Source organism: Panthera leo, chromosome D1 (genome assembly GCF_018350215.1).
Source record: "Panthera leo isolate Ple1 chromosome D1, P.leo_Ple1_pat1.1, whole genome shotgun sequence".
NCBI lineage: Eukaryota > Metazoa > Chordata > Mammalia > Carnivora > Felidae > Panthera > Panthera leo.
This window is the reverse complement of record NC_056688.1, coordinates 79,119,828-79,133,267: the sequence shown is the minus strand read 5'-3', so window position 1 is coordinate 79,133,267 and position 13,440 is coordinate 79,119,828.

The following is a 13,440-nucleotide window of genomic DNA, read 5'->3' as shown; positions in this document are numbered from 1 at the left end:
TCTACCATTTTCCATAGAAAGGTACTGGCGAGGGATACTTCAGTCTGTTAAGCATCCAACTCTTGATTTCGGCCCAGGTCATGATAGCACAGTTTGTGAGATTGAGCCTGAGCCACACATTGGGCTCTGTGCTGACAGCGTGGAGCCTGCTTGGGATTCTCTCTCTCTCTCTTTCTCAAATAATAAAATAAACATTTAAAAACAGGAAGATACTGGAGAATATTGCCTACTGAAACTATGAATGAAGAATTCAAGGGAAATAGGAAATGGTGTGCAATTCAGGAAAGAATAAAAAGAAATTTCAGAATGCTGGTAATAGGATTTAAGGATAACAGCTGTGAATCAGGTAAGGTGGATACCAGTCTACATTAGAGCAACTCAGAAATCTCTAGGGAAGAATTATCCAGAAAGATAAAACTGATAGTGCACTTGATGTGTCTCAATATGCCAAGAAAATATTTAGAGAATTTAAGAGTTTGGATTTGAATCAGTTACTGTTATTTCTATAGAACATAAGGAAAAAATTAAAAAGTGAATTTTTAGTTTTAGAATAACAAAAACATTTGAAGAAAACCAGTTTGCTACATAATTTAACTATAAAAAGTCTTTGGTCAACTTTATATAAACATTGAATTTCAATCTAAAATCATGGTGTAGCTTTATTGGAAAAATAGTTTAATGGGAATTGTATAGTTGTGTGTGCATGCCAATTCACTGAGTGTGTGTGTGTGTGTGTGTGTGTGTGTATTTGTTGGCCAGAGGTAGAAAAAATAGAGAGAGAAATTTAATCCTCATCTTCCCATAGCAAGAAATAGTGGAAAATAATAATGCCTTAAATGGAAAATTTCAAAGTCATCTATACAAATCTGTAATTTAGAGACATGGAGGTAAATACTAAAGTAATAATTTGAAAGAAGTAAAAGAATATTTTTATACACACAAAAATGTGAAGAGGATAAAGTGAATGATTGCTTTATTCATAAAAAAGATAATTTAAAAACTATGAATACGTAAAACTTAGATAAAAAAAAAAAAGAAATTACAGGGGTGCCTGGGTGGCTCAGTCGGTTGAGTGTCCGACTTTGGCTCAGGTCATGATCTTACAGTTCGTGGGTTCAAGTCCCGCATCAGGCTCTGTGCTGACCGCTTGCTCAGAGCCTGGAGCCTGCTTCAGATTCTGTGTCTCCTACTCTCTCTGCCCCTCCCTGTTCACACTTTGTCTCACTCTGTTTCTCAAAAATAAATAAATGTAAAAAAAAAAATTAAAAAAAAAAGAAATTACATTAAGGATATTTTAGAAATGATTTTATCATATTTGGTTAGCCCAATCTCCTGCGTATGCTCATGTTATAAAATGTCACCTCAGCTTGCTTTGAGTGATGTCAGCATGATGACAACATAAGACCTCCCTATCTTATGCCTCTCTGTTTAATAACTAAAACTTGGCATCCATCTATGGACTAAAGTGACTCTTTGGAAATAGTGGGATCCTGCACTATATGCCAAGGGACCTGGAAGCTATAGAAGATAAGCTTTATTTTGACTACATGTTCAAAAGAAATGGTCTGGTAGAGGCTGAACATCATTTTCCTAAATACCCAGACACTTGAGAAAATGTTAGCTTTGGGTTTGAATTACTTTTATCTCAATAAATAGTTTATCTTTATGAATGACAGGACATGAATAATGTCTGTTATGAGATAAAATAGTTGGGAAATATCTCAATGCTTTGGTATTCTTTATGGTGTGATAGTCATTAGTATTGTTTATCAGTATTTCTCATCTTATCTTTCTAGATCCATAGTAAAATGGAATCATCTGTCCCTTTATAGTTAGACACGTGACTTTCTTTGAGCAATGAAAGATGAGAAGTGATAAGTATCACTTCAGGACAAACATCTTTAGAAGCAGGAATGCAATATGCCATATTCCCTTTTCTCTTCCATGAAGACTGATGGTATTCCAGAGCTAGAGCCTCCCCCACAAGCTTCAGTCTCTAAATGATAAGGGGGTGGATCAGAGCCCAACATGTTTTGGAATGACATGTAGCTTGAGTGAAATATAAACCTTTATTTTTTTAAACCCCTAAAATTTAGAGTTTAATTATTGGTGTAGTATAATACAGTATAATGGTTGTTATACCTGATTTCTCTGAATTTCCTCAATCATTTTAGGCTTGATAGACCCACTTAATTTTCTCATTTTTTTTTTTCCATAAAAGTTAACATCGTAAATTAGTGTGTAGGGGCACCTGGGTGGCTCAGTTGGTTACGCCTCCGACTTCGGCTCTGGTCATGATCTCATGGTTTGTGAGCTCCAGCACCACCTCAGGCTCTGTGCTGACAGCTTGGAGCCTAGAGCCTGCTTCGGATTCTGTGTCTCCCTCTGTCTCTCTCCCTCCCCGCTTGCACTGTCTCTCTCTGTCTCTCAAAAATAAATAAATGTTTAAAAAAATTTAAGAGAAATTATAGTGTGGAGTAGTATCTCTGATCCATTCATTTGGCCACTCGGGAAGAGTGAATCATAGAGCGTTGACTGGGTTTCTAAATGTTCTTACTGTTTTTCTTTGCAACCGTTCATTAATTTCCTCTTATGTTTGGGCCCCATGTTTGCCGTCTGAGTAGGTGGATAATTGCTAGATTTGCTTTATTTAGTTACTATTCACATCAAATCTGGAGCAATATAATGTCAATACCTGATCTGAAGGAGCAGAGAGTCAGGGCATAAGAAGTCAGCAAATTACTTTGCATTTCCTAGAGTGGGAATCAGAGAGATACCATGGGTCTGTGGTCTACTGTGAGAGAGTTGCCGCATTTGTAGTAAAGGGTATAGAAATGAGATAGTGACAATTGTCCTACATCTGTATTTCAGTTTCTGGTTGTCTTTTGTTAAGTGACAGACAGCATGATTCACTTTACTCAGTCTTTAACATTTACTAACTTATTTGGGAAAACACCCAGTTCCCAGGGCAAGAAAAAAAGGACAAAAATAGGGAAAAAGCACTAATTATCATTTTTTTCTTTTTTCTTTCTTTTTTGCAATTGATTTTACTTTTTTTAAGTTTATTTATTTATTTTGAAAGAGAGAGAGAGTTCATGAGTAGGGGAAGGGCAAAGAGAGAGGAGAGAGAGAGAATCCCAAGCAGGCTCCACACTGTCAGCGCAGATCCTGATGCGGAGCTCAAACTCAGGAACCACGAGATTATGACCTGAGCCAAAATCAAACTGAGCCACCCAGGTGCCCTACTTTTTTTTTTTTTTTTTTTTTTGTCAATTTAAAGGCATGAAAAGAAATGCTTCATTAAAAAAGAATTGAAGGGGCGCCTGGGCGGCTCAGTCGGTTAAGCGTCCGACTTTGGCTCAGGTCACGATCTCACGGTCCGTGAGTTCGAGCCCCGCGTCGGGCTCTGGGCTGATGGCCCAGAGCCTGGAGCCTGGTTCCGATTCTGTGTCTCCCTCTCTCTCTGCTCCTCCCCCGTTCATGCTCTGTCTCTCTCTGTCTCAAAAATAAATAAACGTTAAAAAAAAAAAATTAAAAAAAAAAAAAGAATTGAAAATACCTAAGGAAATTCAAACATTTTGAGTTCCTATGTTAAAAAAAAACCAAAACTGTTGATTATTTTACATGACATAACTATAGAAGGGAAGAAGAGTTCTGTTTAGTTACAAAAGATAGCAAAAGACTAGAGCCTATGAATTGTGTTTGAAGGGTAAATACAGTTATCTAAGACCTTGCTTGGAGATGTGTTCAAATGCTAACATTTGGGTAAATGGCTCCTGGGTCAAATGTTGTAAATTTAACCTTTTCTCAGCTGTCAGTAAAAGGTAATTGTCAACATGTTATACAGGTGAAAACCAAGTAAGAAAATCAATCAATTTCTCAGTAGGAACAAGCTCTTTTTTTATTTTTTTCTCCTTTGACAAATAACATGAGAAATGTAATTCTTATTTTGGTTATTCCAATATGAAATGCGAACCTAAAATAAGGCTGTACAGTTGTCTTTCTGCTGACAAAGCCTCAAACTTTGTTCCTGAAAGAAATGACACGGATTGTTTTGTTAAAAACATCTAATCCTGTTTTTGATGCTGATTATAATCTTCATCTAGAGGCAGAAGTTAGAGTCTTACCAGTAATTAGCCAATGATTATCTGTACTAGCATAAACATTCAGGCAGACTGTGTTCCAATAAAACTTTATTTACAAAAGAACAGAGAGAAGGCCAAAGTTGGCCTTTGGGCAATTCACTTAATCTATTGCTTCTACACGCTTAACATGCCTTAAAAAACTTTTAATGTGCCCATTGATGCCTTTCATATTTATTATCTGTATCTTCCAAAAGGATGCAAGCTCCAAGAAGGAAGGATCTTCATGCTATTTGTTCGAGTGTTGTCAATGCTTACAATAATGTCTCATACATAACAGGTTATTGTAGACGATGGCATTATTGTGCAATTCTTTACTTCTCTTTCAGTTCATGCTCTATTAGGCTTCGTCACATGACTTCAAGTATAGACAGAAGGGAATGGTAACTCCAAGCCTGGCCTTAAGCATCACATAGTACTTTAGACCCTCTCGAATTCTGCTGTGAGCAAAAGAAGAAATCTTGTTATCCAAGCAAATGATAGTAACGTGGAGCAGATTTAGACTTAATCTGCAGCATTATTAAAAGCTATATTTTCAGGGACTTTGAGAAAAGTATTTTTTGTTGGATATTCCATTTATTATTAAACTACTAGATATCTCAATTATAAATATCTTGGCTTGGGGCACCTGGGTGGCTCCGTCGGCTAAGTGTCCGACTTTGGCTCAAGTCATGACCTTGCAGTTCATGAGTTTGAGCCCTGGGTCAGGCTCTGTGGTGACAGCTCAGCGCCTGGAGCCTGCTTCAGATTCTGTGTCCCCCCTCCCTCTGATCCTCCCCCGCTTGCTCTCTGTCTCTGTCTGTCTGTCTCTCTTTCTCTCGACAAAAAAAAAAAAAACATTAATAAAATAAAAATATTAAATATCTTGGCTCAACTGCACACAAGTAGGATGACTGTTCCTAACATTTGGCACATTGAAAGAATTCCATTCTCTCATTAAGCTTCTCCTTGTGTGTCCTGGAGGAATCACTTCTATCGTATTCACTATCTCCTCCTCATTACCATTTCAGTCTTCTTCACAGACACACTTCCTACTTTTGTTTTCTGGGTTTTGAGGGAAAGCAATTTCTCCTTCTAAGCCATATTCCAGGGAAGGTACTATTTTATTAATGAGCCTTTAATAAGACTTCCCTACTATGCATATTTCTGTGCTGTGGTGAGATGAGTAGGATTTGGAAACTGAAGGTCTGTTATTCATGCACTACGGAGGGAACTGGCAGCTAACGGTTCCAGCAGGAATTTTCAAGAACAATGTTGAATTAGTGATTTATGATTAGCAGTAGATTAAGAAGGAACATGTGTCAATGGGATTAGACCTTGGATTTGGAAACCTGCAAAGGCTAAGTTGTAGATTTCCTCTGGATGCTATGAAAGGCATCTTTACTTTGATGAAAGGAGCTAGATTCAAAGATTCTATCCCTATCCAATTCCATAGATTTTTGCATGTGTATCTCCTTGAAAACGTGTCTTACAGGTCTTTTCTGCCATTGCAAGATCATGAATATTAGAGTTGATTTTAATCATGGAGTTGGTTCCTTAATACTTTTCTGGTCTTAAACTTTGTCCTGTCTCCCCTCTGTGCTTTTGTGTGTTCACACTCAGGTTTCCTCAGATGTATCTACTGTGTTTTGGAAGAGCACATCTTAAGCTGAGGCTTTTTTTCCCATGTGAAATATATCATGAATCAATATATAAAATGTATCATGAATCAAATAATTTCCCCCAAAGACTCTTTAGGCAAGAAAAGCTTAGATATTATGCTTTGCTTTATTTCAGTTTTAGGAGAAGTAAATTAACTTTATGTATTTTTTTTATCAATTATTCTTCAGTATCCATGTTTCCTTTTTCACAATATCATATTCTTTCACACCGATATTTTGTTTACATCGTATTCTTTATTTTTTTATAATTCTCTATTTCATATATCTTTCCCTATATTTCCTTTCTAATTCTTTAAAAGAATTTTTTTTTTTCTTATTTTCCTGTCAACTTAACAGGAAGTGCCATATGGAAAGGAGAAGAAAGAATTGCCATTTGGGCAAACTTCTTATATGCCAGGCCTTACTGTGTGGTAGACATTATTCTACTGAGCACAAGAATTGCTTAAATGGGGAGATCCGAAGAGGTGAGGTAGCATGTCTAAGTGGTAGACAATAATAGAGGAGTGTCACCTGGATAGAGAGGGGTACATATCTAATGAATGATAATAAAAGTGAAGTAAACACCTAAAGAGTATATTACACTTTTCTCTTAATAGTTCAGGGAGCTTTTGGAGTTTCAAGGTTATTTCTTAAGACAGTGACGGGTCTATGAAGAAATAGGGTTTTCTCATGGCAAGAAAATATTGTGTTTAAATGGAATTTCTTATGGATCAACTACAAAGAAGGCACCAGGTATACAAAGGACATTAAAGAGAGACCCCAGGGACTTATGAATAGGAGGTCTCTCTGAACTCCCCTAGGCAAGTGTGAGTGGCCATATGGTGGTTCCTGAACATACAGACTCAATCTGTATCATGAAACCATGTGAAAAAGCTTTCAGCTTCTTGCCATAATTCATCTTCTATTTCATTTTCTTATCAATTCATGATCTTCTTGACATCTGATCTTAGTGACTTCTCTTCTCTTCCCATTTTTTTTGACTTGTCTCATTTTACACAGATATACATCTCCAGATCAGATATTTCACCTCATATGTCAACCATGAGCACATTCTCTCTGAATCCATACTGTTTTATTCCATCCCAGGACCGTGAACTAAATACCCTGTTCAATCTCTGTGAGTAGTTTCTCTTAATGTTTACTCTGGACTCAGAAGTAATAACAAGATGGAGACTTCTGGCATCATAAAAAAAAAAAAAAATCAAAAAAACAAAAAAACAAAAAAAACCTGGACATTATAGGACTTCTGGTAACATATAGAATCTGAAAAACAAATAGGTATTGTTGATATTACCTGCTAATTTAACCTATTTGACCAATGTTGCATTAACAGTTTGTACAAACAAGGAGTGCTAAAAAATTCAGGAAGGGACATTTTCTCACTACATTGGGTGGGGCTACAGACCTTATAAAGTAATACTGACCTTTTTGGATGATAGTATATTAGGAATTTAAGGATTATTAGCAATTAGAAAATGGATGAAAATATATTTTGAGTTTTTAATGGTATAGCCATGTGGAAACACACTTCACTGAAAGGTCAAACTTGTAAATGTTTCAAGACCAAATATTCTATGCCTCACAATCTAAAATCTGTGACCTTTACACTGTGTTTATCCACTCAGGCAGAATAGACCCATAAGGCATTAGGCTGTTATACGATCCTGCTAAATTTCTGACCTTGTCTACTGGTGACTGCCCTGTGCATATGTATTTTGTTGAAAGATGCTAGTAAGAGATTTTTTCTGTAGTGCAGGTGTGAAAATGCACATCCATAATTCATCAAAACAGCCATTTGGAAAATGAATTAACCATAGTAACCACACTTCTGAATCAAAGATTTCAGGTTTGCTTATTAAAATAACATTCAGTCATTCTGAATAGGTGTGAATGCAGTTCTAGTATGTGAATTTATTCCTTTTGGGAATATCTTTCAGTGTTTCTTGTTTAAAACGTCCACTTCTTTTCTAATGAGACATGGAAATAGAAATCTTTTAAATGAATAATTTTCCTTGGCCAAAATGGGGTAGTTTATAAGCAAATTTATTTCCACATATGAAAGGACACGTTTACTGGAGAAAATGAAACATACTGTGAGCTAAATACAAAAAATATTTTATATGATGTTCTTTTAAAAAAAAAAGCCTATGGAATAATTTATAGAACTGGGTGTGTCATAGATAAATAGGGAAGCTTCTAGAAGCACACACAGAGGGGGAAGGGTAATCATAGTTATAAAGCAGTTAATAAATTAAAGAAGAAAACTCAAACATGAAGGATGTTACAATAAGATTCAAAAGATATTTATGGTATTGATATGTCAGAATTTATCTAGCAAGAGAAAATGTGATTTTCCCAATGCTACTATTAAAGCATTAAAAAACAAAACAAAACATGAAGATTATGGTAGATCAAGGCAAGCCCTTCTTTTGGGATCAAATCCTGAACTTCCACCATGTTACCATGGACCTTAAAAAACAACTCATTTTATTTTTTTATCAATACCCCGTTATTTGCATAGCTAAGTAATTATGTTTCTACCTGGTCAATGACTACATTTTTCTTGAATAACTTATAAAAATTGGGAAGTGTAGTGACTTAGATATTCACAACGATGATAATGTAGTTAAAGAGGGAAAAAATCAGAGATGGGCTACACTTGAAAGATGGGTTTCTGTTTTCTGTATGTGGTAAATATCACCCAGAAAGCTCCCCAAGAAACTCTATGTTTGCATAGTTTTCATTTTTGTTTTTTGTGTCTTTTTGTTTATTTTTAAAGTTTATTTTTTTGAGAGAGAAAGCAGGGAGGGGCAGAGAGAGAGAGGAAGAGAGAGAATCTCAAGCAGGCTCTGCACTGTCAGCTTGTAGCCCAGTGCAGAGCTTGAACCTAAGATCTATGAAATCATGACCTGAACTGAAATCAAAAGTCAGATGCCTAACCAACTGAGTCACCTAGGTGCCTCACAGTTTTTGAAAAAAGTCTTCTAAAAAAAGTAGAGACTCAGAATATTCTAGGCCTGTAACTTTATTGAAATCTCTTATTTCTCTTTGGAAGATAATTAAAAAAGACTATTGGATTCAAAGTCCCAAAGAACCAGATAAAAATTTAGTGCCCTTTTAGTATCCTGATATATTCCTCTCTTTAATGAAGCATCATCTTTTGCTATCAGCCTGATGAACAAAACCTCTACTTTACAAAGACCAAAATATTCAATGAGTGTTAATTTCTGACAGTTGATATCCTATATATCTGCATATCCTTTTAAAAGATACTCGCAAATTTGAGTAAGGGCAGAAAAATGCAAAATACAAAGACCAAAATATTCAATGAGTGTTAATTTCTGACAGTTGATATCCTATATATCTGCATATCTTTTTAAAAGATACTCGCAAATTTGAGTAAGGGCAGAAAAATGCAAAATGTATTTATCTGGAAAAGTCAAGTAAGAAATTATATCTTTTAAATGTCTGATACTATGCCTTTTTTCAGATTATCTTCATTATAGATAGAATAGAGGAAATGTTATAAATTTAGGGTACACACGTTAACCCGGATGCAATAATACATCCTGAGAAAATGATATTAGTTTATTATTTGATGATTTATTTTATTGAATCATAGGAACACAGCATTAGAGTAATTCCCAGTTTCTTTTCATCCTGTCTTTACTTAATGCACGGCGGTGTCGTGCATAGAACTCTATTCAAAGACGCCAATTGTGCTGGTCAACTGTTTTCACAGCCATCTGCACCCTTCCTTACCCAACTGTGTTCTGTATCCCAAGAATCAAATTTCTCTCAACTAGATAACCAATCCCATATATATTTTTTTCCATGCAAATGCCCATGAGTATTTGTTTCCCTAACTTCACCTTCACTGTACACTCATTTAGTCTCATTGCAAAGAATTGTTAACACAACTCTTTATTTTATTTTACCTGCACTTGCTCATATGCCATTGATCTCTTTGTACACTACAATATGGTTTATGAGATTTTTAATGAGCTAAGTAATTAGGCACCTTTTGTTTTATATCCACATAGTAGGAAAAACTTCATAAATCTAATTTTACCATATTGTAGCGTTGTCACGTCTCCAGCTAAATATTTACAAGTCATTGCATTTGGTGTCATAAAGCTTGGGCTAGTTTAAATTATGCACATTAAACTTCATTCTTCTTTCACTGTAAGTTTTTAAAAATTACATTTTAATTGTTACAGCCCTCTGCAAAGCCATAACAACTTAGTTTTCTGTCATCTATCGAATGGTAAGATATATTGTATTCTGTGCAATTGAAAGCCATATGATTAATATTTAGGAATTAATGAATTTTGGGGGGTGATGATTTCTACCATCGTGATTTGATGACTGAATTATTTTTCTCCAATGAAAGATAGGTTTCAAGTGATTAGGGTTTGGTCCTTTAGCTGCAACTCAACCTGTGGTTTAATACTTGAACTCTCAGTGCAACTGTGTTATAGGAAAGGAAAGTTAGATGTTCCACATTGAAGATGAGGAGGTGAGGCTGTACATTCAAGGTTGCATTAATCATGATAATTCTGGCTGATGTGCTATGCAAATACCGGAATCTCAGTGATATATTGGTAGGCTTTCAAAAAGATATATTGAATAAATGAATGAGCACAAATTTAATTTACATGAGAAATCAACACAGCTTCCTCATTTTATCTGGCCCAATGTGGTTTCTGGTCAGCTAAAAACCATGGACAATTTTATTTAGAGGCCACTGAATCTCACTGTCACTGCTCAAGGTAATTTAACTCCTTAACTTCAAGTAAGAAGGCTTGAGAAGAATGTCATTGTGTTTCCATTTGTCCCCTTGCTGTTTTTGCGAATCATGCCACTCTTCCTGCTTAAATTCTCTTCCTGACATTATGTGTTTTCATTCTCATTCAAGGGTTTACCCTTACCTTCTGGTAGTTTTGAAATTTCTGCTCCTGGTGCTTACCTTGGCACAGATTTCTTCTCTCTCTTCACTCCAGCTGTCCAACAGAGGCCCTTTTATAATTCTTTCCAGGAGCTTTGTGTGTTCCTTGTGTGTTCACAATGCTAGGATGTTGTTGGTTGTTCAGAATCATCACGATCACTGTTCCCTTTCTTGTGTTTTGGGCATCACATGATATTTCCAAGGACTACTAACCCAGGTCTGTCTTCTTTCATCACTCCTGCTGTGTGGGGGCTCCCCACGTATTGACTCTCTTGCTTTTCAGCCATTCCAACCATCACTCAGGGAATCACAGTCTAATGATCTAAAAAGGGCATTTAATGGGGCGTGTAGGTGGCTCAGTGGGTTAAGCGTCCGACTCTGGCTCAGTTCACGATCTCACAGTTCTTGGGTTCAAACCCCGCTTTGGACTTTGTGCTGACAGCTCAGAGCCTAGAGCCTGCTTCAGATTCTGTGTCTCCCTCTCTCTCTGCCCCTCCCCTGCTCATGCTCTGTGTCTCTCTCAAAAACAAATAAACATTAACACTTTTTTAATGAAAAAAATAAAATAAAAAGGCATTTATCCTTTATATATCCAATGATGCCATGATTCAAATTGAGTTCTGTGTGTGTATGTGAGAAACAAAGTATTCAAATACATGTTTTAGGTTATTATTGACCAGTCTAGTTGTTAGAGCAGCTCTGTGTTACCCCTAGCACATTATGTGACAGAGTAAAACCTGTTCTCATGTGTTTAGGAGTAAACAGAGCAGATGGTACCAATTCATTTGCATAAAAATGAGGACCTTGCGTATAAAAGTGAAGTACTAATTTTGTTCATCAAAAGGAATCAGTACCAAGAGAACTACAGCTCAATACTTGACCTTCTTGAGCTCTACTAGGTGTATCTAGTAGTTTGGTCAACACTATCTGACTTTTCTTTCCTATGGCTCATGGTTCTTCGCACCCCTTGGCTATCTGGAGTAAGTGCCACCATCAACTATTAGGGATGCATTTCATGCTCTGAATGGCAAACAGATGTATTCATTAAGAGAGTATTCATTTCAGAGATTTTTTTTTCATTTAAAATCTCAACAGAAATAAGAAAAACGGGAACTTTCTGAAATGCACTGGAATGAGCTTTAGTATACAGACAAAATAATTTGAAGTCTTATTTTACCTGCTATGGCAGTTGTCCTGCAGACAGAAGGTCTGATCAAAAATGGAGTTATTTTTACAATCAAGTGAATAACTTGAAATTTTGCTATCACTACAGATATCTATATTGTATGACAAAAGTGACATAAAGAAAAAATGTTATCTAAGAAGATGCTTAATTTTTTTTAACTAAAAAAAGGCTACAGTTTCAGAGAAATGCTTTTTAATACTTGTGTCTCTCAAAACACTCTGAAGCACAGAATCAGAAAGTATAATTTACATGCAAGTAAGTCTCTTCATTCCAAAAATATGCTAAAAATCTTTGTAGTGGAGGGGGACCTGGATGTCTCAATCCGTTAAGTGTCCAATTTCAGCTCAGGTCATGATCTCGCAGTTCATGAGTTGGAGCCGTGCATCTGGCTCTGTGTTGTCAGTGCAGATCTCACTTCGTATGTCTCTCTCTCTCTCTCTCTCTCTCTGCCATTGCCTCACTTGCAGTCTCTCTTTCTCTCCCTCTCTCTCTCTCACTCTCTCTCTCAAAAATAAATAGACATTTAAAAAAATATCAGTAGTGGTAAAAAAAAAACCTCTACTTTTGAGAGAGCCTTTATATTGTGTCAATTGTCCCCATAATTGGTGAACTGGGGGGCTCCGACCTCACCATAATATATTTACTGGAAAGAATTTTTGGGTGAATGCCACACTTCACATTATTTGTGGCAAAACAACATTCATGCACACTATATTAGCAGCCCTGTGCAATTGGCCAGAGACCCCTTAGCCTGACAATGCTCTCATCAGAATAAGTAAGAACAGTGTGGATTTGTAATGAAATTTCATTCCTTTAATTTACATTCCCTGAAGATAATCTATAATGGAAAGAGAGAGGAGTAAAAAAAGGAGTCTATAAGAACTACAAATGTGCAGGCAGATGTTTCCAGAGAAAAAAGGCATTGAGCATTATTCTGCTTTCTCTGTGCACTAAGTACCAATGTGTTTGGGAGTAATAATCTTACTGTGCTTCCAATCAGGAAGTTGGTGCTTCAATTAAAAGTCTATTTTTTAAAATACTGTAGAAATTACAATTGTAATTAAACAACGTGACAGCTTTTATACACCTTCCCAACTTCTGGCTGTGTATTTGGCCTAGACTCTGGATGAAAGCCATGTTATTATAGTTCTGTCTAGTGCCCATAAAAATTTGGAAAACATGTCCTAAGTCCTTGAATTATGAGCTTTCCGAGAGGTTGAACTATATTCGATTTTTAATTTAGCACAAGAGTCTGGCACAGTACTTGGTCCAGAGTAGAAGTGCAACAAAAATTTATTAGATAAACCAAAATAGGCTTGCAAAAAAAAGATACAATTTAAAGACGTTTGCAATTAAAGAGGTTTATCATAAAACTCTACGGATTGGTCTTTCATATCTGTATGTCTAAAAGTCTGTTACAATTATGGCTGTAGGTGATATGAGTAAATAGTTGCTGCCTTTCTAACCTTGGCAGACATTTAACTTTCACACATTTGTCAAATC